Source organism: Salmo salar, chromosome ssa06 (genome assembly GCF_905237065.1).
Source record: "Salmo salar chromosome ssa06, Ssal_v3.1, whole genome shotgun sequence".
Taxonomy (NCBI): domain Eukaryota; kingdom Metazoa; phylum Chordata; class Actinopteri; order Salmoniformes; family Salmonidae; genus Salmo; species Salmo salar.
Window position 1 is genome coordinate 64,497,114 of NC_059447.1, and position 23,057 is coordinate 64,520,170.

Genomic DNA, 23,057 nt, shown 5'->3' on the forward strand with positions numbered 1-23,057 from the left:
GAAAAAGCCATATCTCAGACTGGTCAATAAAAATATAAGATTAAGATGGGAAAACGAACAATGACACTGGACAGAGGAACTCTGCCTAGAAGGCCAGCATCCCGGAGTCGCCTCTTCACTGTTGACGTTGAGACTGGTGTTTTGCGGGTACTATTTAACGAAGTTGCCAGTTAGAAATGTTTAGAAATGAATTAAAATTTAAAAGCTAAAATGTCTTGAGTCAATAATTATTCAACCCCTTTGTTATGGCAAGCCTAAATAAGTTCAAGAGTAAAAATGTGCTTAACAAGTCACATAATAAGTTGCATGATCTCACTGTGTGCAATAATAGTGTTTAACATGAATTACTACCTTATCTCTGTACCACACACAAGTTCACTGCTCGACTAAGTTCCCTCACTCGAGCAGTGAATTTCAAACACAGATTCAACGACAAATACCAGGGAGGTTTTCCAATGCCTCGCAAAGAAGGGCACCTATTGGTAGATGGGTAAATGTAAAAAAAAAAAATCATACATTGAATATCCCTTTGAGCATGGTGAAGTTATGAGTTACACATTTTTGGATGGTGTATCAATACACCCTGTCACTACAAAGATACAGGTGTCCTTCCTAACTCAGTTGCCGGAAAGGAAGGAAACCACTCAGGGATTTCACTATGAGGCCAATGGTGACATTAAAACAGTTACAGAGTTTAATGGCTGTGATAGGAGAAAACTGAGGATGGATCAACAACATTGTAGTTACTCCACAATACTAACCTAAATGACAGAGTGAAAAGAAGGAAGCCTGTACAGAATAAAAAATATTCAAAAAAATGCATCCTGTTTGCAATGAGGCAGTAAAGTAAAACTGCAAAAAATATGGCAAAGAAATGAACTTTCCCCAGTTGTTAGATATTATGCACATTGATAGCTTGATCGCAAATGTCCTCGCCGTGTGATATATCATAGTTGCAGGCAGCAGTAATCTAAACCATCAGACCGAAAACATGCGAGGAAAACTGATCGGGTGAAATTATGAAGCAAGTGGATGGAGAAATACAGCTTCACTCTATCCAATAAGAGCAGCAGGATCAACTGTACAGCCCGCCCTTCTCTTTACAGCCAGTTGAGTTATTTAGACCAAGTAGAACCTTGCACATGACTGCCTGACATGAGAAAGATCATGGATAATTACAAAGAATACTTGGATCTTAATCGTATCCAGAAAATTGCCCATATCCGTTACGATACTCGTTTTGTCCGACTACTCGGCACACCCATAGTGGCTGTTAGGATAAAAAGAAACGGAATGGAACTAAACACAGGCAAAAACCTAGAGGAAAACCTGGATCTGTCTGCATTCCAACAGCCACTGGGAGACAAATTCACCTTTTAGCAGGACAATAACCTAAAACACAAGGCCAAATCTACACTGGAGTTGCTTACCAAGACGACATTGAATGTTCCTGAGTGGCCTAGTTACAGTTTTGACTTGAAAATGGCTGTTTATTTATTCTACAGTCCAGGTGTGCAAAGCTGTGTTAGAATTTGTCTTCCACGTTGACAGAGTATTTTGTGTTAGATCGTTGACCAAAAAGGACATTTTAATTCATTCTAAATGTGGAAAAAGTCAAGGGGTGTGAATAGTTTTTCGAAGGCACTGTAAGTAAAGCGAGCAAGGGAGATCCTTTATTTGTGTCAGAGGATAGCATGGGCCTGGTGGGCTGAACCTGGTGGGCTGAACCTGGTGGGCTGAACCTGGTGGGCTGAACCTGGTGGGCTGGGCCTGGTGGGCTGGACATGAGCAGTCTTGTTTTATGGACCTGTCGTCATCACAACTGATCTCTTGACTGTGTTTGCATGTGGTTCAAACAGACAGTTAGGCCAGTGTGTTGTGCTGTTTTGCTGTACACTGGGCTACTGCAAGGCTGGGGGCAGTGTGCTATTTCCATATATTTCTCCTTCCTCACACACTCCCTCTACGTAACCATGCACACCACTCATTCACACTCCCTCACTACGTTTGCTGTTTTGAAACCGAGTGATAGACTGTTTCTGTCTCTCCTCTTGCTGGTGTGTTTTCCTCCATCTATCCTCATGTCTCAGCTGCTAAATCCTACAGTTATTATTCATGGGTGTAAAATGCCACCCACTCTACAGCAATTTGGCTGAATAGTTGCCATCTCTCTCTCTCTCTCTCTCTCTCTCTCTCTCTCTCTCTCTCTCTCTCTCTCTCTCTCTCTCTCTCTCTCTCTCTCTCTCTCTCCCCCTCCCTCTCTCTCTTTGTCTCTCTGCTGCACACAACAGCCATGTCTCTAGGTTGGCTTGTAACCCCGCAGACCTACACAATGATAAATAATAGGCTCTAGGCATTTCCCTCCACTATCACTCTGGACCTACAAAAATGGAATTGAAGAGTAGATATGGAAAAATGCTAGAATAAAAGACATGGAAAAAATGATAATAATACTATATACACTTGTAATCTCTTACATCCATCTGGTTTATAGGAAAATAAGGGGGGAATCATTAAAATGAAGACATCTGTATGTAGTCCCCAGATATTTTTATGGGGGTTTGGGTCCACCTGTGCTATGAGTAATGCAGGCGGACTGGCCTGGTTATTTTTCCAGCATTAATGAGCAGTGTAACAGCAGTCGTTTCTGGAAGGGAACAAGCGAGGGAAAGAGAGGGAAGTGATTGGTGAATCTGAACGAGCGAGCTGCAGACAGGAAACTTTCCCAGCCGCGCCAGAAAGAGACTGTGATCGTTTCAGAGGGACATCGTCTACGAGAGTTGAAGCTGATCCTACTGTAGTTCAGAAAGCCTCTCAACAAAAGGCTCAATGGTGGAAAATATAGAAAGGACCCAAACGGCCAGCCTGCTAGCAATTAGCCTTCTAGCTATTTTGAGCCATTGTTGAGTAGCCTGGCTGTGCCACATTGAGCCCCTGAATTGGAGCTCCATTCTACCTCCAGTCCCCTCTCTGTGGGTGTGAGGTGGTCAGAGTGGACGTGGCCAGGAATAAGACTGGGTGGACAGGTGGTATCACCTGGAGTTGAAGTGTTTACTATATAGAACACAGTCCCAGTTTCCTGGCCACCTCACAATATCTGTCTCACCTCTACATGGAGCCTCTCATTCATTAACTCTCTTTCCTTCTCTCCTCTCTTTCACCTCCCTCTCTCTCTGCATGTCCTCTTAGTCTGCCATGGGCGCTGTGTCCCGTGTCAGTGGGCCATCTGTGTGAGAATCCCCCTGGCCCTGCCTTTCCACTTCCTCTGTTTGTGTGTGCGTGCCTGCCTGCTTGCACCCGTGCGTGTTTGTCCAGGCCTGGTGCCATAGCCTCCAGCGCTGGCAGTCAGGCTGTAATGACAGAGCACCAGCAGCTAACCCTGGACACTGAGGGGTTCTGCCCTGCCAAACCACTGACACTAGCATTAGCATCTGTGCTAATCCTCCCATACAGGCTAGGAACCAGCACCTCCAGCCCACCATCTAACCTGACACACGGACCACATTCACTGGGCTTTCTGATATGCTAAAAGTGGCCAAAGCTACTTTTACTAAGTAATAGTAACCCATGGTAACTGTGGGAAAGGAATACTGATTGTGAACACAATGGACATGAAGCATGGTGGGCCTGCTGTTCTATTTTCAGAAGGTACAAATTGTTTTTGACTAAGAAATAGATGCATTCTCTTTTTCCCTCCCTCTGCCCCTCACTCTCCTCTCTCTCTCCTCTCTCCCATCTCCCTCCCCCCTCTCTCACTACCTCCATTGTTTTCTCTTTACTGCACAGTGCGAGCACAAAGACATGTTTGCCAGAAGAACAGAGGCTGGGCTGTGTTAGCCTGCCTGATACCTGCTGAGTAGGAAATGGGTAGGAGGCAGGGAGAGGAAAGCTTGCCCGCCTGGCAGTGCCCGCTGCCCGGGCTTCTCTCTGTCTTTCTCTCTCTCTGCCATGGACCTGGCACCAGCAGCTGCCGGACAGAATGACAGAAGGTATGAGGGGCTTAGACCTGCCGCGCCCTGTCAGAGACCACGGCACAGGCACTCTCACAGTAGGAGATACACTTACCGAAACACTCAAACATTACAGTCCAACAGGACACAGTCACCCATCTCCAAAACACATTTCCACAGCTAAACTTACTGGTCTGTCTCTCTGTCCTTACCACGTTCTTCACAGGAACAGATGAATCATAATCCTCCATAGCAAGGTGAGCAATACATTTTTTGCTGAGACAAGCCCATTGTGCAGCTACAAGGAGAATAGTGAAAAGATGTTTGCCGCAATGGACCTAAATATAGAATGAATCGGGGATTCAATGATTATCATAATGCCTATGTGTGTGTTTCCAGGATTGCTGAGGCCGAAATTGCTTTTCCCATTCAATCAAGGCATTTCCTGTAGAGCGGCTGTGTGAAGCATCCATTCAGAAGGCTGTATTGAACAGCTAGCGCTTCAGAATGCAAACCTTAAAGGAAGTCGTGTTGGCTTGAGTAACTCTAGCTGTGTGGTTATGTTACCGCCTACACAGCGGGGACCAGATAAAGGTCACATCAATAGAGGTAAATGTCCATACTGGAGGAGCACGGCCGAGCTAGGCAATTACCCCCACTGGTACTATGCACAGTCACTGTGGCCAAGCTCCTGCTTAGAACACACTTACTTTTCAAAGAGAGCGAGAGACATGGGGGGGAGGGGGGGGGGTGAAAGAGAGAGCAAGAGCGAAAGAGAGGATGAGAGAGAGAGAGGGGAAGAAAGGAAGCGAGAACTTGAGAGGGACGGAAACAGAGAACGAGAGAAGGAAAAAGACAGAAAGTGAGAGAGAAAGAAAGAAAGGCCGTGAGAGAGGAGAGCAGTGATAAAAGTACTGACGTGTTGATATACTTCCTCCTCTGAATCAGACAGCTGAACGCTCCTTGAAAAAAGGGTCACTGAAGATCACACGTCTCAGGTTAAGACACTGAGCCCATCCACCTGGATCCTACTGTACACTACAGCAGACATACAGAGACAGGACACTGCACAGGACAGCCCTTCTCCCCAACCACAGGGCTCTCCAGAGGGTGGTGCGGCCTGCCCAACGCATCACTGGGGACACACTGCCTGCCCTCCAGGACATCAACCACCCGAGTTATGGCCTGTCCACCCCGCTATCATCCAGAAGGCAAGGTCAGAACAGGTGCATCAAAGCTGGGACCGAGAGACTGAAAAACAGAGATAATGACAGAGAAAAAGCCATGGACAAAAACTGCCCCTAGCCTGGTCCCAGATCTGTATATGCTTGGGCAAAAATGTATCTGCTACCAGGCTAGTCTGACCTTGGGTGAGGTACTTGGGCAGAACAAAATCCCAACCTACTCCAACACTGAGAATGAGAACATACTGTAGGATACTGGATGTGAATAATGCACAGCGATGGTCATTGATGTGGGAGTGGAGTAGCAATAACGCAGCTTGCAGTAAGGCCCCTCTGCATAGACCCTTGTAGAGTGGAGGGAGTGGGACTGACTGTGTGACTCACTTTAGACAGGACTGGAGGCAAGCAGTAAACACCAAGTTAGATGGAAAAATAAAGTTGGGAGACCCCCTTCCCACTGTTTGGGCTCCAGGGTGAAATGCCTTATTATCCTTTATTAACACACACACACACACACACACACACACACACACACACACACACACACACACACACACACACACACACACACACACACACACACACACACACACAAAATCGCTCGCGAACACTCAAAAACAGGCTCGAGGCTAATCAAATAATCGCAAACAGAAAACAAGCAACAAAGAATGCAGCACCGAAACCTGCACACAATTACTGGCCTGTCCCGCTGCCAAGAGAGTGCAACTGATAAAGCAGGGGCCAGATCAGGTTGTTCTCGATGTGGCTCCATTTCAACCATAGTAGCGGTTGCTTAACGTAGCCCTGCATAACATTACCCGTGGTTATAGTAGCGGTTGCTTAACGTAGCCCTGCATAACATTACCCGTGGTTATAGTAGTGGTTGCTTAACGTAGCCCTGCATAACATTACCCGTGGTTATAGTAGTGGTTGCTTAACGTAGCCCTGCATAACATTACCCGTGGTTATAGTAGTGGTTGCTTAACGTAGCCCTGCATAACATTACCCGTGGTTATAGTAGTGGTTGTTTAACGTAGCCCTGCATAACATTACCCGTGGTTATAGTAGCGGTTGCTTAACGTAGCCCTGCATAACATTACCCGTGGTTATAGTAGCGGTTGCTTAACGTAGCCCTGCATAACATTACCCGTGGTTATAGTAGCGGTTGTTTAACGTAGCCCTGCATAACATTACCCGTGGTTATAGTAGTGGTTGCTTAACGTAGCCCTGCATAACATTACCCGTGGTTATAGTAGTGGTTGCTTAACGTAGCCCTGCATAACATTACCCGTGGTTATAGTAGTGGTTGCTTAACGTAGCCCTGCATAACATTACCCGTGGTTATAGTAGTGGTTGCTTAACGTAGCCCTGCATAACATTACCCGTGGTTATAGTAGTGGTTGCTTAACGTAGCCCTGCATAACATTACCCGTGGTTATAGTAGTGGTTGCTTAATGTAGCCCTGCATAACATTACCCGTGGTTATAGTAGTGGTTGCTTAACGTAGCCCTGCATAACATTACCCGTGGTTATAGTAGTGGTTGCTTAACGTAGCCCTGCATAACATTACCCGTGGTTATAGTAGTGGTTGCTTAACGTAGCCCTGCATAACATTACCCGTGGTTATAGTAGTGGTTGCTTAACGTAGCCCTGCATAACATTACCCGTGGTTATAGTAGTTGTTGCTTAACGTAGCCCTGCATAACATTACCCGTGGTTATAGTAGTGGTTGCTTAACGTAGCCCTGCATAACATTACCCGTGGTTATAGTAGTGGTTGCTTAACGTAGCCCTGCATAACATTACCCGTGGTTATAGTAGCGGTTGCTTAACGTAGCCCTGCATAACATTACCCGTGGTTATAGTAGTGGTTGCTTAACGTAGCCCTGCATAACATTACCCGTGCACTTTGAGGCCTATTGGAATCCAGCTTGGGCAGGTAGTTGCATTTGTCCCCACTGACAGATACAGATAGTGAGACAACTGACCAACACGCCCCATCATCCCACCACAATGAGGCAGTAGCGTGGTACCCACCGCTCAGCCTCTCTGCCCTGTCAGGATGCAGGAGTACATCGCTATAGCACCCACTACTACACACACAGCACAGAGCCAGGACGTGAGGACATTAGACAAACATTAGCAGGAGCACACCGTGTCTTCCCTCCCATAGCTTCCTGGAGTTAGGGTTAGGACATAATCTCTCAAAAGGTTGAGATGAGTTGAGAGGCAGTAGGAGGCCAGACAGGAGCCTACAGTGAGGGAGGGGGTGTCCCCCAGCCATGCCCGGGCAAAAATGTCCCCGCAAACGCTCTGAAGCACTGCGAGAAGCAGTGACACACATTCTAAATCGTCTGAGAATTTGTGAATGGAAAAATGGTTTCGCACACTTGGCAGAGGCACGAATCCTCATTCCACAGTTATCAGACAGGGGTATTACAGTTCTCTTCTCCGCAGAAAGACAGACAGAGTGAGAAAAAGAAAAGCGAGAGAGTACATAAAAGGAATCTATCTGGCTGACTGTGGTGGGCAGGGAGAGAGAGAAGGAGAGGAAGGAGGGAGGGAGGAGTAGAGGGGAATGCTGTTCAAGTTAATTTCAAGGTTGTGGTAATTTCACTCCTGGACTACAGGGGCTAGAAAGAGTGCGGAAGAGAGACTGAGTTTGGGGTTGGGGTTTCTGTTGCTGGGGTGGTGTGTGTGATTAAGCATGCAGACTGGCAGGAAGAAAAGCTTTTCCGAAAGCAACATCTTTGAAATTGTGTGTGTGTGTGCATGTGGGTAAGACCTGCGGGAGGCAAGAGGTGTGTGTACATGTGGTGTTTCCCTGCCTTATCACCAGGACATTCCCTCACATAGCAAGTTATTCCAGTATGATCACACACACACACACGCACACACACACAGAGTGAGAGAGACAGACAGACACGCAAGCGAGTCTGTGGCTCGGGGTGCTAGGCTGTAAAAGGAACCCGTTCTTGTTAAACAACATTGTCCCTCTCCCTGGGGAATAAAGATGGAGGGAGGGAGGTTTGATTTAAAGCAGTCCCACACTAGGAAGGTCCTTTCCTTAATGGAGAAAAGTGACAGCTCTGTGTAAGCTCATCAGTGGAGCCCAGGGGGAAGTGACCGGGTGTCCTACAGCCATGCTTCCTAAAGACTAAACAACTAGTGCAACCCCACTGGAGAGCTCCTGGAGAGGAGAGCTAGAGGACAGGGGAATGACGGAGGGAGGAAGGGAGATACGTAAGAAAAGGTGGATTGTAAACAGGCAGGCCAGGCTGGCATTGTTTCCCTCTTATCTCCGTCTGGGAGACGCCTGCCTAGGCTGTGCAAACAAGGAACACAGGAACACAGAGCAGGCACACATACACAGCCCTGTGACAACCCCTGCAGCCCAGACCAGGTCCAATCTGTCATACAACACACACACACAAAAAAAACACACACACACACAGCCCTGTGACAACCCCTGCAGCCCAGACCAGGCCCAATCTGTCATACACACACACACACAGCCCTGTGACAACCCCTGCAGCCCAGACCAGGTCCAGTCTGTCATACACACACACACACAGCCCTGTGACAACCCCTGCAGCCCAGACCAGGCCCAATCTGTCATACACACACACACACAGCCCTGTGACAACCCCTGCAGCCCAGACCAGGCCCAGTCTGTCATACACACACACACAGCCCTGTGACAACCCCTGCAGCCCAGACCAGGCCCAATCTGTCATACACACACACACACAGCCCTGCGACAACTCCTGCAGCCCAGACCAGGCCCAGTCTGTCATACACACACACACAGCCCTGTGACAACCCCTGCAGCCCAGACCAGGCCCAATCTGTCATACACACACACACAGCCCTGTGACAACTCCTGCAGCCCAGACCAGGCCCAATCTGTCATACACACACACACACAGCCCTGTGACAACCTCTGCAGCCCAGACCAGGCCCAATCTGTCATACACACACACACACAGCCCTGTGACAACCCCTGCAGCCCAGACCAGGCCCAGTCTGTCATACACACACACACAGCCCTGTGACAACTCCTGCAGCCCAGACCAGGCCCAGTCTGTCATACACACACACACAGACAAGCAAAGTGAAGGCTGTATCGCTACAACAACACACAGCAGACAGTGGGTAACACAACACACAGAGCAGAAGGCCCCCCTGCCCTGTCTGTCACTATCAGCACTCCGGTGGCAATCCAACAGCCACTGTCATCCCCCATTCAGTTTACAAAACACACTGACAACAAGGAAATCACCTTCTCAGCAGCAACACCAGAGAGAGAGACAGAGAAAAGGAGAGAGGGAGAAACATTTGGTCTACCAACCTGGCTATATCAGCTCCCCAGTCCCACAACATCTCCAGTCACCGACAGCATTCCTCTGGGGTGAAACTCCTCTTGTCCATTCTCTGTGGTCACCAATAGAAAAACCAAACTGCCGGGCCAAACTCCCATCAATCAGAATAGCCACTCACTGGTAGAGAGAGAGTGTATGCTTGTTAGGAGACCTACTGATGTAAGCTAGTCACCAGAGAAAATACCCAGTCAGTCATGACGCATACTTAGGAACAGAAATAGCAATAGGGCCCCCAGAGGGATTATACAACAGACTACATTTAGAGGCACTTCCACTGGCCCAAAGACCAGGCAGGCAGCGGCTTATACACACTCTCGCTCTCTCTTTCTCTTCTCTCTCTCTTTGCTGGCCCCCGAGTCTTTTTTTCACAAAGTAAGTTGACATTTTCCTAAGCAAGATATGAGCACAAATAGAGGGGTCAAGTGAAAGGCAACAGTTAGGGGGTGGAGTGGTAGGAGCATGCCTGTTGCAGGATGCTGCTCTCTCTTAGTTATGGCTGCATAATGAATGGAATTGTAATCAAAATTGCAATATTGACATGTGCAATATCCATATCGCAAGAGGCTGCAATTTGTTTTAAATGCCACGAATGTAACATTTTAATGTAAAAAGTGTCTCCCTGGGAAGCTCTGCCCAACACTTTGGTTCCTAACTTGTCACAACAACTTCTACTGTACCTGTCGTTGTCATGCCAAACAACACCAACCATAGAATCAGAATACTCCTTTTATTTATATGATCCCAACAGTTCACCCAAGTGTTTTGACCTAAATCACAAGTAAAATCGCAATCGCAATATTTGGTAAACAAAATAGCAATTAGATGACATTCCCATATCGTGCAGCTGTACTCTTTACTGTTGTGATGACACAGTAGCACAGCCTTATCGGGGCAGCCCGGCAGGCCCCCGGGGGTTGTCCTGTCCCAGAGAGTGTGTACCGGCCAGGGGGCCATAACAACATGGTAACCCCCCCCTCCTTTCTCCCCTCTACCCCTCCCGCCCTGCTTGCTTCCCCTGCCGCCTGTGACTCCCCATCTCCCCCTCCTCCATCCCACTCCTCACCTCTATAAATATCTCGCCAGGCCAATACTGTAAAATCCTCTGAGATGTGCCATCTCTGGCCCCATCCTCTGCTCTCCGGTCAACGATATAATTTGCTCCTGTCTTGCTCTTTCAACACGCGGCTACCACCACATTATCGGCCACGGAGAGTGACATTGGGACAGGTCAGCACTGCGACAAGGCATCACAGAAAGTGGGGGAGAGAGAGAGAGGGAAAGGGAGAGAGGGAAGTGCGAAAGGGGAGAGGGAGCGAGGGGGGAGAGAATCCCTGCTGAGAAAAAGCATCCAGCCACAACTCTCTTTGCAGCTGTAGTGCGAATATTAGTGCATGTTTATGGTTCTATCTCAACCACAGGTATGTCATGAGTGACAGCGGTGCGGCAAGTTTGAGGGTCACCGTGTAACATTCTCCGCATTGCATACATTCAGGGTCACACATGGCCAAAACAGCAGGCATTTTGGAGAGGAATTCCCCTCAACACTAGGCGGATGACAACAAACACGTTTGGCAATTGTTTTAAGTGGACCAACTCAACCAAGGTTAGACACCAGTCCCGTGCTGGTGATAAATTGGTTAATAACGCCCATACTGTCATGCAAGACAAACGTACACATCTATCATAAGCCCACTGTTACTTTGACCTTACTGGAGAATCCAATTTACAGGTCTAAAAATAACTTAACCTCTGTTGACCTCTCTATGGGGAATCAGGAACCGGTGTGGGCAGGAGACAACTGGGAATAGTTGGCCCCAATACGCACACACACCATGGACTCCCGGGAGACCTGACACCATAGCCACTTATGGGCAATTCAAAGTAACCAACACCTGCTGTGAACAGAAGTCAATAGTCCACACTGTATACCTCTTAGTAAGAGCGCAGTGCTCTTGAGTAGTGAGCAGTACCAGACGCATAGTTGAACGCAGGTCTGAGACAAGATCAGTAGAACACAGTTTCACACAGTCCACAACGACATGCCTAGTTATTTCTACCCTGCACGTGTATTTACAGTGGTAGGCAATAGAAAGAGAATAACAGTACACCACACGACATATGGACAGATGTTTGGAGAGAAAAACAGGTAGTTGCTAACGAAAACAGTCAGCAGTGCTTAACACGCTCAAGACTTTCTCAGACTTTATCTTAAAGAAACAGTCCCCCCATCCTCCTGTACTGGTGGAATATCTTCATTAGAGAAACATGTTGGTTATGTAACCGAGTAAAACTAGGACAGTTCTCTACCATGTTGGCCCTTTCGTATTTTCAACATACTCGGAGTATAAATAATGAACCTACTTATTGTGGAAAATGCACATATTCATATAAACACGCAACATGCCCTGGATACCAAGCAACAGAATGGTATAGTAGCAACATATTTCCATAGTTGAGTTTTTATATGTGTAGTGTTTTATGAATATTGTATTTTGATTGTCTTCAATCAAAAACGGTATAAAATACCAACCAAGTTGCCAGTGTGTACAGATACAGTCATGCTGGAGAGAATGATTAAGGTTATAGGTACTGGCTTGGGTCCCTGCCCGGGGTAAAGTGACCCACTCATCCAGCTCTGTTATGACGTCCAATACACAGGGGCCAGAGAGATCCTCCTTCATCCCAACTCATCCTGTGTGTGTGTGTGTGTGTGTGTGTGTGTGTGTGTGTGTGTGTGTGTGTGTGTGTGTGTGTGTGTGTGTGTGTGTGTGTGTGTGTGTGTGTGTGTGTGTGTGTGTGTGTGTGTGTGTGTGTGTGTGTGTGTGTGTGTGTGTGTGTGTGTGTGTTGGGGGCGGGGAATGCCCACACAGATCACCTCACCTCAGTATCTTGATAAGGGAATCAACCACCTCTCCTCTCTTGGCAGGTAGACTAGCGATTCAGAGCGTCGGGCCAATTACCAAAAGGTCACTGGTTCAAATCCTGAACCGGCAAGGTGGAAAAATCTTCCGTTCTGCCCGTTCTGTCGATTAAGGCAGCCCCCCCGCACTTCTCTGATTCAGAGAGGTTGGGTTAAAAGCCAAAGACACGTTTCGGTTGAATGCATTCAGATGTGCAACCAACTAGGTATCCCCAGGTACATGTATCTCTGTTCCACACAGCTGAGGTGCATTTAGCTAACATTTATACATAAAACACAAACTCTCTCACTGTCCACGTTTGAAAACCATTTAGCTAGCTAGTGAAACAGATTAGAGAACCATGTAGAGTTCTTCAAGTGGAGAATTATTTGAACACAGCTGAAGATAATTTTGCAGCACCTCAGGTCAATGCATTGCCTTATGGGTTTTTATACCATAAAATGTCTAGCAAGATTCCAACCTTTTCCATCCAGGACCCTGCACAACGTTAGTCCCAAAACTCTGAGTGGAGTGTACCCTTTTAAAAGGCTACAAAATGGCAAAAAAATAACCTAAATGTATGCTATAAAAAGTCAGTAAGCCTCTTTCTGGGACAAGAGCAAACAAACAGTGTTAATTGAGGACTTTCATCCACTCCATTACATCCCCTCCTTTATAGCATCAATATTTCATCTCAAGTATTGCTGGAAGTATTTTACACACGCTGATATCCTGCTAGAAGAGTGATTTCCTATTAACACTTGCATAATTAACCAACATAGCTACCTCGATGAAATGCTTGGAAGTATTTACGGCACTGCGACACGGACGCCTTGTTTAAATCAGGCAGAGTGGCGGGAAATGAAATAATATGTTTTCCCCAAAAGCAGGTGGCAATACGACACGTATCCCTCTGAAACCCGTTGCCTTCAGGAGTAGTTAACCCCAATGCAAGTGATCAGAGACCAGGAATCATATTGAACTTCCTATAAAACAGGAAGAGAAAGATGTTACATTTCATCAGCCACATATTGGATATCTGTGCCTAATGTAAAGTGGCCATGACAGCTACACTGAGAGAGAGAAGAAAAAAAACAGATAACTGGAGAAGAGAAAAACTGGGAAGGGGGAACTTTCTCTGTATTCTTATGTTTAAAGCTGAGCAGTGGGTTTCACTTATACACCCCTGGAGCTCACAAAGAGGAATACAGTAAGTCCCCACAGCATGCAACACACACTACATTTTAATTAGCAATACAGAGCATCCGGAAAGTATTCAGACCCCTTCCCTTTTTCCACATTTTGTTACGTTACATCCTTTTCTAAAAATGATTAAATTATTTTCTTTTTTATCATCAATCTACACAAAATACCCCACAATAACAAAGCAAAAAAAACGAAATACCTTGTTTACGTAATTCTTCAGACCCTTTGCTATGAGACTCGAAATTGAGCTCAGGCGCATCCTGTTTCCATTGATCATCCTTGAGATGTTTCTACAACTTGATTGGTGTCCACCTGTGGTAAATTCAATTGATTGGACATGATTTGGAAAGACACACATCGGTCTATATAAGGTCCACAGTTATAGTGCACGTCATAGCAAAAACCAAGCCATGAGGTCGAAAGAATTGTCCGTAGAGCTCAGAGACAGGATTGTGTTGAGGCACTGATCTTGGGTAGGTTACCAAATACATTCTGCAGCATTGAAGGGTCGCAAGAACACAGTGGCCTGCATCATTCTTAAATGGAAGAAGTTTGGAACCACCAAGACTATTCCTAGAGCTGGCTGCCTGGCCAAACTGAGCAATCGGGGGACATGGGCCTTGGTCAGGGAGGTGACCAAGAACCCGACTGTCATTCTGGCAGAACTCCAAAGTTACTCTGAGGGGACGGGAGAACCTTCCAGAAGGACAACCATCTCTGCAGCACTCCACCAATCAGGCCTTTATGGTACTGTAGAGTGGCCAGACGAAAGCACCTAAAGGACACAGACCATGAGAAACAAGATTCTCTGATCTGATGAAACCAAGATTGAACTCTTTGGCATCTGGAGGAAACCTGGCACCATCCCTACGGTGAAGCATGGTGGTGGCAGCATTATGCTGTGGCGATGTTTTTTTAGCGGCAGGGACTGGGAGACTAGTCAGGATCGAGGGAAAGATGAACGGAGCAAAGGCCTTGATGAAAACCTGCTCCAGAGCGCTCAGGACCTCAGACTGGGGTGAGGGTTCACCTTGCAACAGGACAACAACCCAAAGCACACAGCCAAGAAAACGCAGGAGTGGCTTCGGGACAATGTCTGAGTAAAGGGTCTGAATACTTAAGTAAATGTGATATTTCATTATTTTATTTTAATTCCCAATTTGCTATAAATTCAACAACAAAACATTTTGTTTTGTCATTATGGAGTATTGTGTGTAGATTGATGATAATAATTTTTTATTTTTTAATCGATTTTAGAATAAGGCTGTGCTGTAACAAAATGTGGAAAAAGTCAAGGGGTCTAAATACTTTCCGAATGCACTGTATGTCTAATGTTATGGTATTGAGTGCAGGTTGTATGACCTCCAGACAACACATTGTTCATTTTTCATGGACATTTTCCCTCACATCATTCCCCATTTAACTTGACAAATGTGCTCCTTTAAGCAGATATTGAATAAGCAGATATCGAATGAGTTCATCACATTTTATCGCTTTTTATATCATTTTCCATTTTCTCCTTTTAGTCAGGTAGGGACAGAGAGAGAGAAGTAGAAACACAGTGTGTCACATGTTCCTGGCAGCATCAGCCTCTCTAATAGGACCAGAGTCGGAGTCATATTTGACCTGGCGACCCCTGACAGTCCCTGGCCAGGAGGTGGATCTCCCAGCAAGCCCTGGGGGAGCGTGAGGGAGCCTGACAGAAGGAGAGCAAGCGATCATGAAAACAGTCACTCAGCAGCCCCTCCAAAACAAACACGCTCTCATGCAACCCAAGGCACAATTGCTCATCGGAGTGCAAGGCAGTGACTCGCTCTCAGCCAGCCATCAGGGACCCAGTTAGTAGTTATACAACGCAACCCCGCCTACCTGTCTGCGTGTTTTCAACTGTCAGCCGAGTGGGTATCCCACAGCTGTCCCCGATTCCAACGATGAAAACCTTTCGGTGCGAAAACCGAAAACTGAACGTCTCCCCCGAGCCCCTCTCTCTGGCCCTTTCATTCCACAGGGTCTTATGTTGCCCGGGGCACCTTTTGCCCCCGGCAGTAAGGCAAAGCAGGCAGAACAGCCCAGAGAGCCCCCCCACTCGCCCTTTCCACTCCCCCATGGCCTTTTCTTACTCCCACTAGAGTGTCAGTTTACGCCAAAATCAGCCAGACAAGCAGTACCAATTTTAGACTTGGCCCTAAGTCAGATCAGCTGGCTGATGCGGGGGCTTCCCAAACAGAACACCCCTGCTGAGGTCGGATGGCCCTCAGCACCCCTCCAAACAGCAATGCATGGAAGTGCAGGTGACTCACTAAGAGCCAGGCTCAAGAACAAAACAACCAAAAGATATCTGGGTTCAGGCTGGCTCACTGAAAATGCCTGTTTTTCAAACTTGAATCAAAACCAAATGCTGCAGACAACTAATAGGTAATATAATGTTGTGATTCATGAAAGACCATGGATGGGAGTTAATAAAAAATTCAATTATTATTATTATTTTTAACAATTGCCCTGGAAAAAGCATTATCGCCTCATAATCACATTTTTGTGATTTGCCACTTTTTAATTTAAATGAAAGACAATTGTCAGCCCAAATCCTCCATCACAGATGGCTGGATGAAATGTTCATCAAACATGATATTAATTGGGATGCATCACACCTTTCAGTTTTACAGCCGATTTACATAATCTGGGTTTTAACAGGTTTTAATGGCAGCCAATTTGTAGCTATTTGTGGCATGCACACAGGAACTGAGTAGGAGGCTCTGAGAGGGTGGTAAGTGGCATCTTGAATATTGACAGATGTAATAAAAAAAACATTTCAATGACTTTCATGAATATCCAGTAAACCCCCCCACACACACACTCAAAAAACAGGTTTAAATCCTCATACACGATGCTCTACACCACAAATAAGCAAGCATGTTCTAGAAGAAAGTACATCTATAGAGGAACATGATCAGAATGACATGTCTCTTTACATCGACTGAGATGATAATCTTACCTTTCGCATTCTAAAAACAACTCCCTCCAGCAGGGACAACAAAGCGAAAGCACAGACATAGCATTCATATTTATAGCCTGAGCAGACTGTCATTTACATTCTATGGCCTGGCTGGGGAGTAGAGTAACACTGAGAGGTTGTTTGTGGATGAGCGGTGAAGGACATGCAGGCTGATAGGCTCAGGCTGAAAATACAATGGGCTGCCCCTTGAATGTTCTTTCCCTCTCTCTCACACACACACACACACACACACACACACACACACACACACACACACACACACACACACACACACACACACACACACACACACACACACACACACACACACACACACACACACATGACCAAGCAGGTCAATTGTAATGGCAATCATTTCATTCTGAAAGACCAATAACGGTATGAAATTAATTCACAGGTACCAAATGGATAGAAAGATAAACCACAGTACAATCTGCATGTGCCGTCGATCCATCTAGTTCTGTTTAGAATACAACTGAATGAAACACTTAGCTCCCAGCCCAGTGATTGATTCCATGGCTGTCTGATGGATGTGTAAACTTTTAGCTAACACAAATGGAGTGCCACGCTGAATAAAGCAGACCCAGTCAACTGGTCTGGTAACTGGTCAGGTAACAGAATCCCAATACATGGCATCAACATCCAACCTAACTAAATCCTCAATGACGAAGTCTCTGTGGGAATCTTCTCACCTTGGAAAACCAAAACGACTTGCCGATCCTGGATGTGATCCTGTTTCCTTACCTCAGTTTCCCACACTCACTCCTAATGAGGACCTGCATGCTTTTTCCCGCTCCCTGTGTACGGTGCTGCCAAGAAAGGCAGTCACTGGGCCCTTAGCCCTGGTTGTAAACATGTCTTGTTTCGGGAAGTAACATGACACATATTTATTTAGGAATTTCTCCGAAAAATCAACAAGCTTTGTTAGCTTGTCCTGGCTTGCACACACAACAACACCCTTAATGGGAAGTTTTATAGGGTTCTATTAAACTATGGGAGCAGCTATATACAGTTGAAGTCGGACGTTTACATACACTTAGGTTGGAGTCATTAAAACTCGTTTTTCAACCACTCCACAAATTTCTTGTTAAAAAACTATAGTTTTGGCAAGTCAGTTAGGACATCTACTTTGTGCATGACACAAATAATTTAGGATTAAATGTCAGGAATTGTGAAAAACGAAGTTTAAATGTATTTGGCAGGTGTATGTAAACTTCCGACTTCAACTGTATCTGTGACTTCATATCATGTTATGTTATGGATGCCTCTGTTGGTGTTGTGACTTGATCTGTGGGAATATTGCAGTTTCTTATAAAACAGTAGTGTGTGTGTAATCCTAGCTAGTGTAAAGAATGGTGTGACTTTTCACAACATTGTCGCGCTACATGGATGCCATTGCTTTGTTGAAGGGGCTATTGTATTACCAGGGTCATCCCATCAACTGTAATGAAAGAACATTCGAGATGGTACAACAATAACACATATACTGTAACCATGGTGACAGGCTACAGTGGACTACTGATTTAAAAATACCAAAAATGACTAGTAATAAATAAATCAAGAGTATTTTATCTCTTCAAAGCCATCAACAAAGACAGGCCTTTACACAGAACACTTTGTGTCTGGCAATGTACTCGTAGATCAGCTGGCAGAGAAGACAACATCACGTCGCTTACCCATAGAGGACAGCACTACTACGAAACCTACTTTCTAGGTGAATTTAGTGGGTATTAAGAGGATATTGTATAACTACTGTATAACGAGCATGCGTGACGACTCATATAGTGAAGGTAATTCTAGATGGAGAACATGGATGAGATGGGACCCAAATTCATTTGCACCTCTTTTGTTTCAAGTCATTTGTCTTCAACGAATGAGCGGTGCTACAAATAGACACACTGAAAATAATAGGTGACCTCATTATCTTCTCAGCAGGATTATTACATATACACCAACCATCCTCCATTCATACTCTATCAATACCACACTAACTACACTGCCCGTGGAGAATACAGTAGTAGACACCATTAGCACCCCCAGCCTCTGAGACTCTGCCTCTGTATACCGCCTCGGTTAAAGTAACTTCTCTCCGTGTCAAACTCTGCAAGCAGACTTCACCTTCTGCCTCTTATCTGACTCAACAGCACAGGTCTACGAGCGGGGCACCACCATCAAGCAACACTCTCTCTCTCTCTCTGCACTATTCAGCATAAAATATGCATCAAATTATATAACGCTTATATAATGCATCCCTCGCACAAGTCTGGGCTAAGCAATGCTGTGTTCTACAGCTAATTAAGCGATCCGTGCAGAGCAAAACAGAGCAGGGGGAGCTGCTAATTTTAGGTCCTTCCCCGAGCCCATCCCAGAAACAGGAGGCTGAGAAGCAGCGGGAGGCTCCGGAGCTACCGCAACAGAGTGGCTCAAGGCAGGGGGAGAGAAGGGAGGAGAGAATGCGGGTGGGGTGGGGGGAGAGAGAGAGATAAGGTCCCCAGTCAAGCAGAGCAGACAGACCCGGGTTTCATCAGCGGAGAGCCCAGGTCTGTCCCAGCAGAGGAAATCAATCTGCCTCCCTGCCTCTCTGCCTGCTGCTGGGCCTTCCTCAGATCCGCTGTGTGTTTATGCAGATTATTAGCTTTAATAGAGTCCTCTGCAAACACTGGACCACATGTGTAACACCAGTCAGGCAGCCGCACTGATTCATCTGTATCCTGGAGCAGATCCTTCTCTCCTCCCCTGCTGGTCCGTTGGGCTAACCTAATAAGTTATCAATACTAACATCTACAACTCCAACAGTTAGTCACCTAAGCATATTGTGGTATCAGCCTCATACTCAAGTGTGGTTTAATCACCTCACAAGGCCACCAACACACACCATTATTTTCCTTATCCATTCAAGGAATTAAGGAGATGTCATGAGTGGGCGCATACGGAGCTGAAACATTATTCTGAGACGAACAAAGAGTAGTTTGTGTGCAGACAAGAGCAGACAGGGGAGGGAGGGAGAGAGAGAGGCTGGGGAAAACTGGCATCTGTGAGGAGTACTAAAGAAGGACCCAGGCCTCAGGCTAGAGCCTTCTCTGGGGGGTCTCGCTGAACAACGATGCTTTAAACACTGCTCAATTCACCTGGCGGACGGGGAAGCATCCGCCCCCACTCACCTTCACTCTCTCAACGCTATCCTTAACAAGGTCTCCCCCATCTGGCTGTAGCTAAACAGCAGTGCTGCTCTGTGTGAGTGGCTGACCAAAATTCTCTCACATAAATGTATGTTGCCTAAAAAAAGACAGAGCAAATATGCAGCAATCTTTTACAGGATTACAGTCTCGACTAGCATCGGAATTTGCTCCTTCAATATTTATATATCCCACAAACTTGCCAGAGCAGCTTTTTGGATCTCTGCTTGGGAGAGAAAAAACACCTAAATTATAGCTTTCTAAACAGTGGCACATCAGACACCTAAGCTATCAAATGAAACTACAGGGACTCCCTTTCAACACCAAATAATATTTATGCACTCCTTACGACGTAAAACATTGTTTATTTTTAAACACTTTCTGCATAATCTTTTACAGTACTTTTTGCATCGCAATATTTCAAATGCAAAAAAAAGTACATTCTTGCAGCAAGTAAAATAATACATGGGCCTAATTCATACTGCATAGTACACCGATATACTGTATGAACTTCTTGCTCTACAGGAAGGCAGCTTGTAAATTCAGTGGGGCCTCTCACACATAGAACAGCATCTCCCCTGTAGTATCCTGCCCAGTAGGCATGGATACTCAGGGCTCACTTAACTCTAATTACTCCTCATTGACTTAGAACAGAGCTGATCCCAGGACTATCAATTCTCCTGTAGCTGTCAGCGCTGAGTGATACGGCTGAGTGATACGGCTGAGTGATACGGCTGAGTGATACGGCCCAGTGTTGCCCATGTCTCTAACGCTCATTCTGTACAGACACAGGTATTCTCAGCGATGACCTAACTGTACACGTAGCTCCCTGACGTTGCTAGCAATTCTATGGCGAGCAGAGGGGTGAACTGAGGATGGAGGAGCACATCACAGAGAGATGGAGGGCATTCTTCTGATCCATTCCATGCATGCGGGCCCGGGCGCTGTACTGTAAAGCATGTTACTCGTCATTATTGCACCTCCCATTAGTCGGTGTTGTGTACGAACTGGCTTGCAATGCAGACAGAGTCGTTAGCTGTGAGGGAAGTGTGTAGCATGCCACAGCATGGAAGATTGAAGGCTCCCAATGCAGTTCTGACAGACCGGATGCTTAAATTAGATACTCAGGAGAGGAGCAACAATGTCAGCTTCTGTGGATCTGCCAACTGCCAGATGGGATGAGAAAATGGCCAGAAATCAGATAAAAGAGAAACTTCCCACTAGGCTACCGGTGCATACCTGCCTGCCAAGACACAGCGCCTACAGGACTACTAGCTACGTACGCTACTTGCATTGGAAATGTTTTGAAATCGCACACACACAACCTGCTTTCTGTGTCCAGGGGGTAAGGTGTGTGCACACTGGTGTAGATTGAGTGATTATGCCTTTGCAACACTATGTTTTATTTGAGACGTGTTCCCGAATGAGAGGTGGCACCATTTTTTTAATTTGGGGGTTCCGCAAATATTCTCTTTACCTTCCCTCCAAGTGTTTTGTGGTGCGCTATAGGTGTGTTTATTCCCTGATTTATTCTGCTGTGTGGCGCGGTGGACCCAGACTGGAGAGGAGAGGAGAGGAGAGGAGAGGAGAGGAGAGGAGAGGAGAGGAGAGGAGAGGAGAGGAGAGGAGAGGAGAGGAGAGGAGAGGAGAGGAGAGGAGAGGAGAGGAGAGGAGAGGAGAGGAGAGGAGAGGAGAGGAAGGAGGAGGAGAGGTGGTATGTAGACCGTGGTGTTGACACAGCCAGGATGCTAAAGCATATGCAGCGTTGGTCACTGGCAGCACTAGAGACATGACACAGAGGCAGCTCACACTTCCCTTCCTCAGCCCACCTAAATAAGATGTGAGAGGGTTCGTGTTGTGGGTGTGGGTGTGGGTGTGGGTGAGTGAGTGCGTGCGTGAGTGTGCAATGGCGACGCCTCCTCTGCTCAGCCCAAAATCACAGTCTGCTTGGAGAGGAGCAGGATGCAGCTCTGAAGGCAGGTGTCAAGTGGGAGGAAGTGATGATTCCACAACTGTTCCAATTTGTCCCTTGTGCTAGGGATCCATCAACCTATTTAGATATAGGATAGGGAACATACTGTATAAATACACTGAACAACATAAACCCCCATGTCTGGGTCTGATAGTGTCTGACAGCTAAGATAACATACACTACATGTCAGAAAACGTGTGGTGACATGCCTGTCTGACTGGTGCCCACCAACGACTTCAAAATGGTAAACGAGACTAGACAAATGAAGCCTGCTAAAAACACACAGACACCGAATACACTAATAGCTGACTGGCTTTCATGTTCATATCTAGTTCATGTTCACAAAGAGGTTGAATATCAGGCTGATGGCGTTGTCTGGAGCTGTCAGCGGAATATTATCTGTGACTGTAAAGTGTTGCTGCATCACGTAGTAGTCAGACTGATCGTATTGCAGGTGGCAACAAAGCACCACTATTTTTACTATGTCAAACAGGGGAACACAGTAAAGAGCGTTTAAACATATACATCAAAACGCTCTTTTAGATGCCTCTTCGCGTCGCCAGTTAAAAGGATCGAGGACAAACAAAGAAGGGCTTCAGAGCGGAGCTAGATATTCTGACACGTACGGAGAAAAGGAACCATTTTCTCTTTGCAAATATTGTCTTTGGGGTGTCGCTGCGCGCTGACAGGATGAGGAAGAGGATCAATGTTTACAGACAGATCGCTAGGGCTTTGAGGGGGAGGGAGGGAGGGGTTGTATTCATCAGAACCTCTGACACTGCGCTTCACAGTAGATTCAGTGCTGAAGACGTCTGAAGACTGCCAGCCCTGTGATCAAGGGCCCAGCTCAGTGATGGATAGCAACACACACACACAAACACACACACAGGCGGAAAAGGCAACCTCTCCAGGCAAGAGGGAGAGTCAGCTATAATCACATGCAAAGACACGCATATCGTACATATAACTTATCAAAAGCACCCGTCTCCAAAAAAATGGACGAATGGTAGGCAATACTATTGGCCTACTTAGGTTTCTTGTCAATTTGTTTGTCTGTTTGCTTGAAGTTCTAGCATCAGAATTGAAATTCAGCATTCAAAACATGTTTTTCTGGGGTCCTTACAAATTCATGACGACTTTGGTGATGTAGAGATTTCTCTCTTTAATGCCCTGGCTGCCTGTGATGGGAGCTGGGAGCTAAGCTGGGAGCTAGCGAGCACTAGCTAATCCTGAGGGCTAATAGAAAAGTCCAATCCCCTGCCACTCTCATCCCAT

At 46.3% G+C, this 23,057-nt stretch overlaps 1 protein-coding gene across 3 annotated transcripts in view; it reads right to left on the minus strand.

The window, feature by feature from the left end:
- LOC106607821 (HIVEP zinc finger 2) overlaps window positions 1-23,057 on the minus strand; it is a 97,083-nt gene that overhangs the window by 52,449 nt on the left and 21,577 nt on the right. Inside the window, exon 1 of one of the 3 annotated variants that reach the window (XM_014205214.2) lies at window positions 9,485-10,133. The exons of the other annotated variants lie outside the window; for them this stretch is intronic. The gene's annotated coding sequence lies outside the window, so the exon portion shown is untranslated. Of the gene's footprint in view, window positions 1-9,484; window positions 10,134-23,057 lie in introns of those variants that run through there. 3 annotated transcript variants of the gene reach the window in all.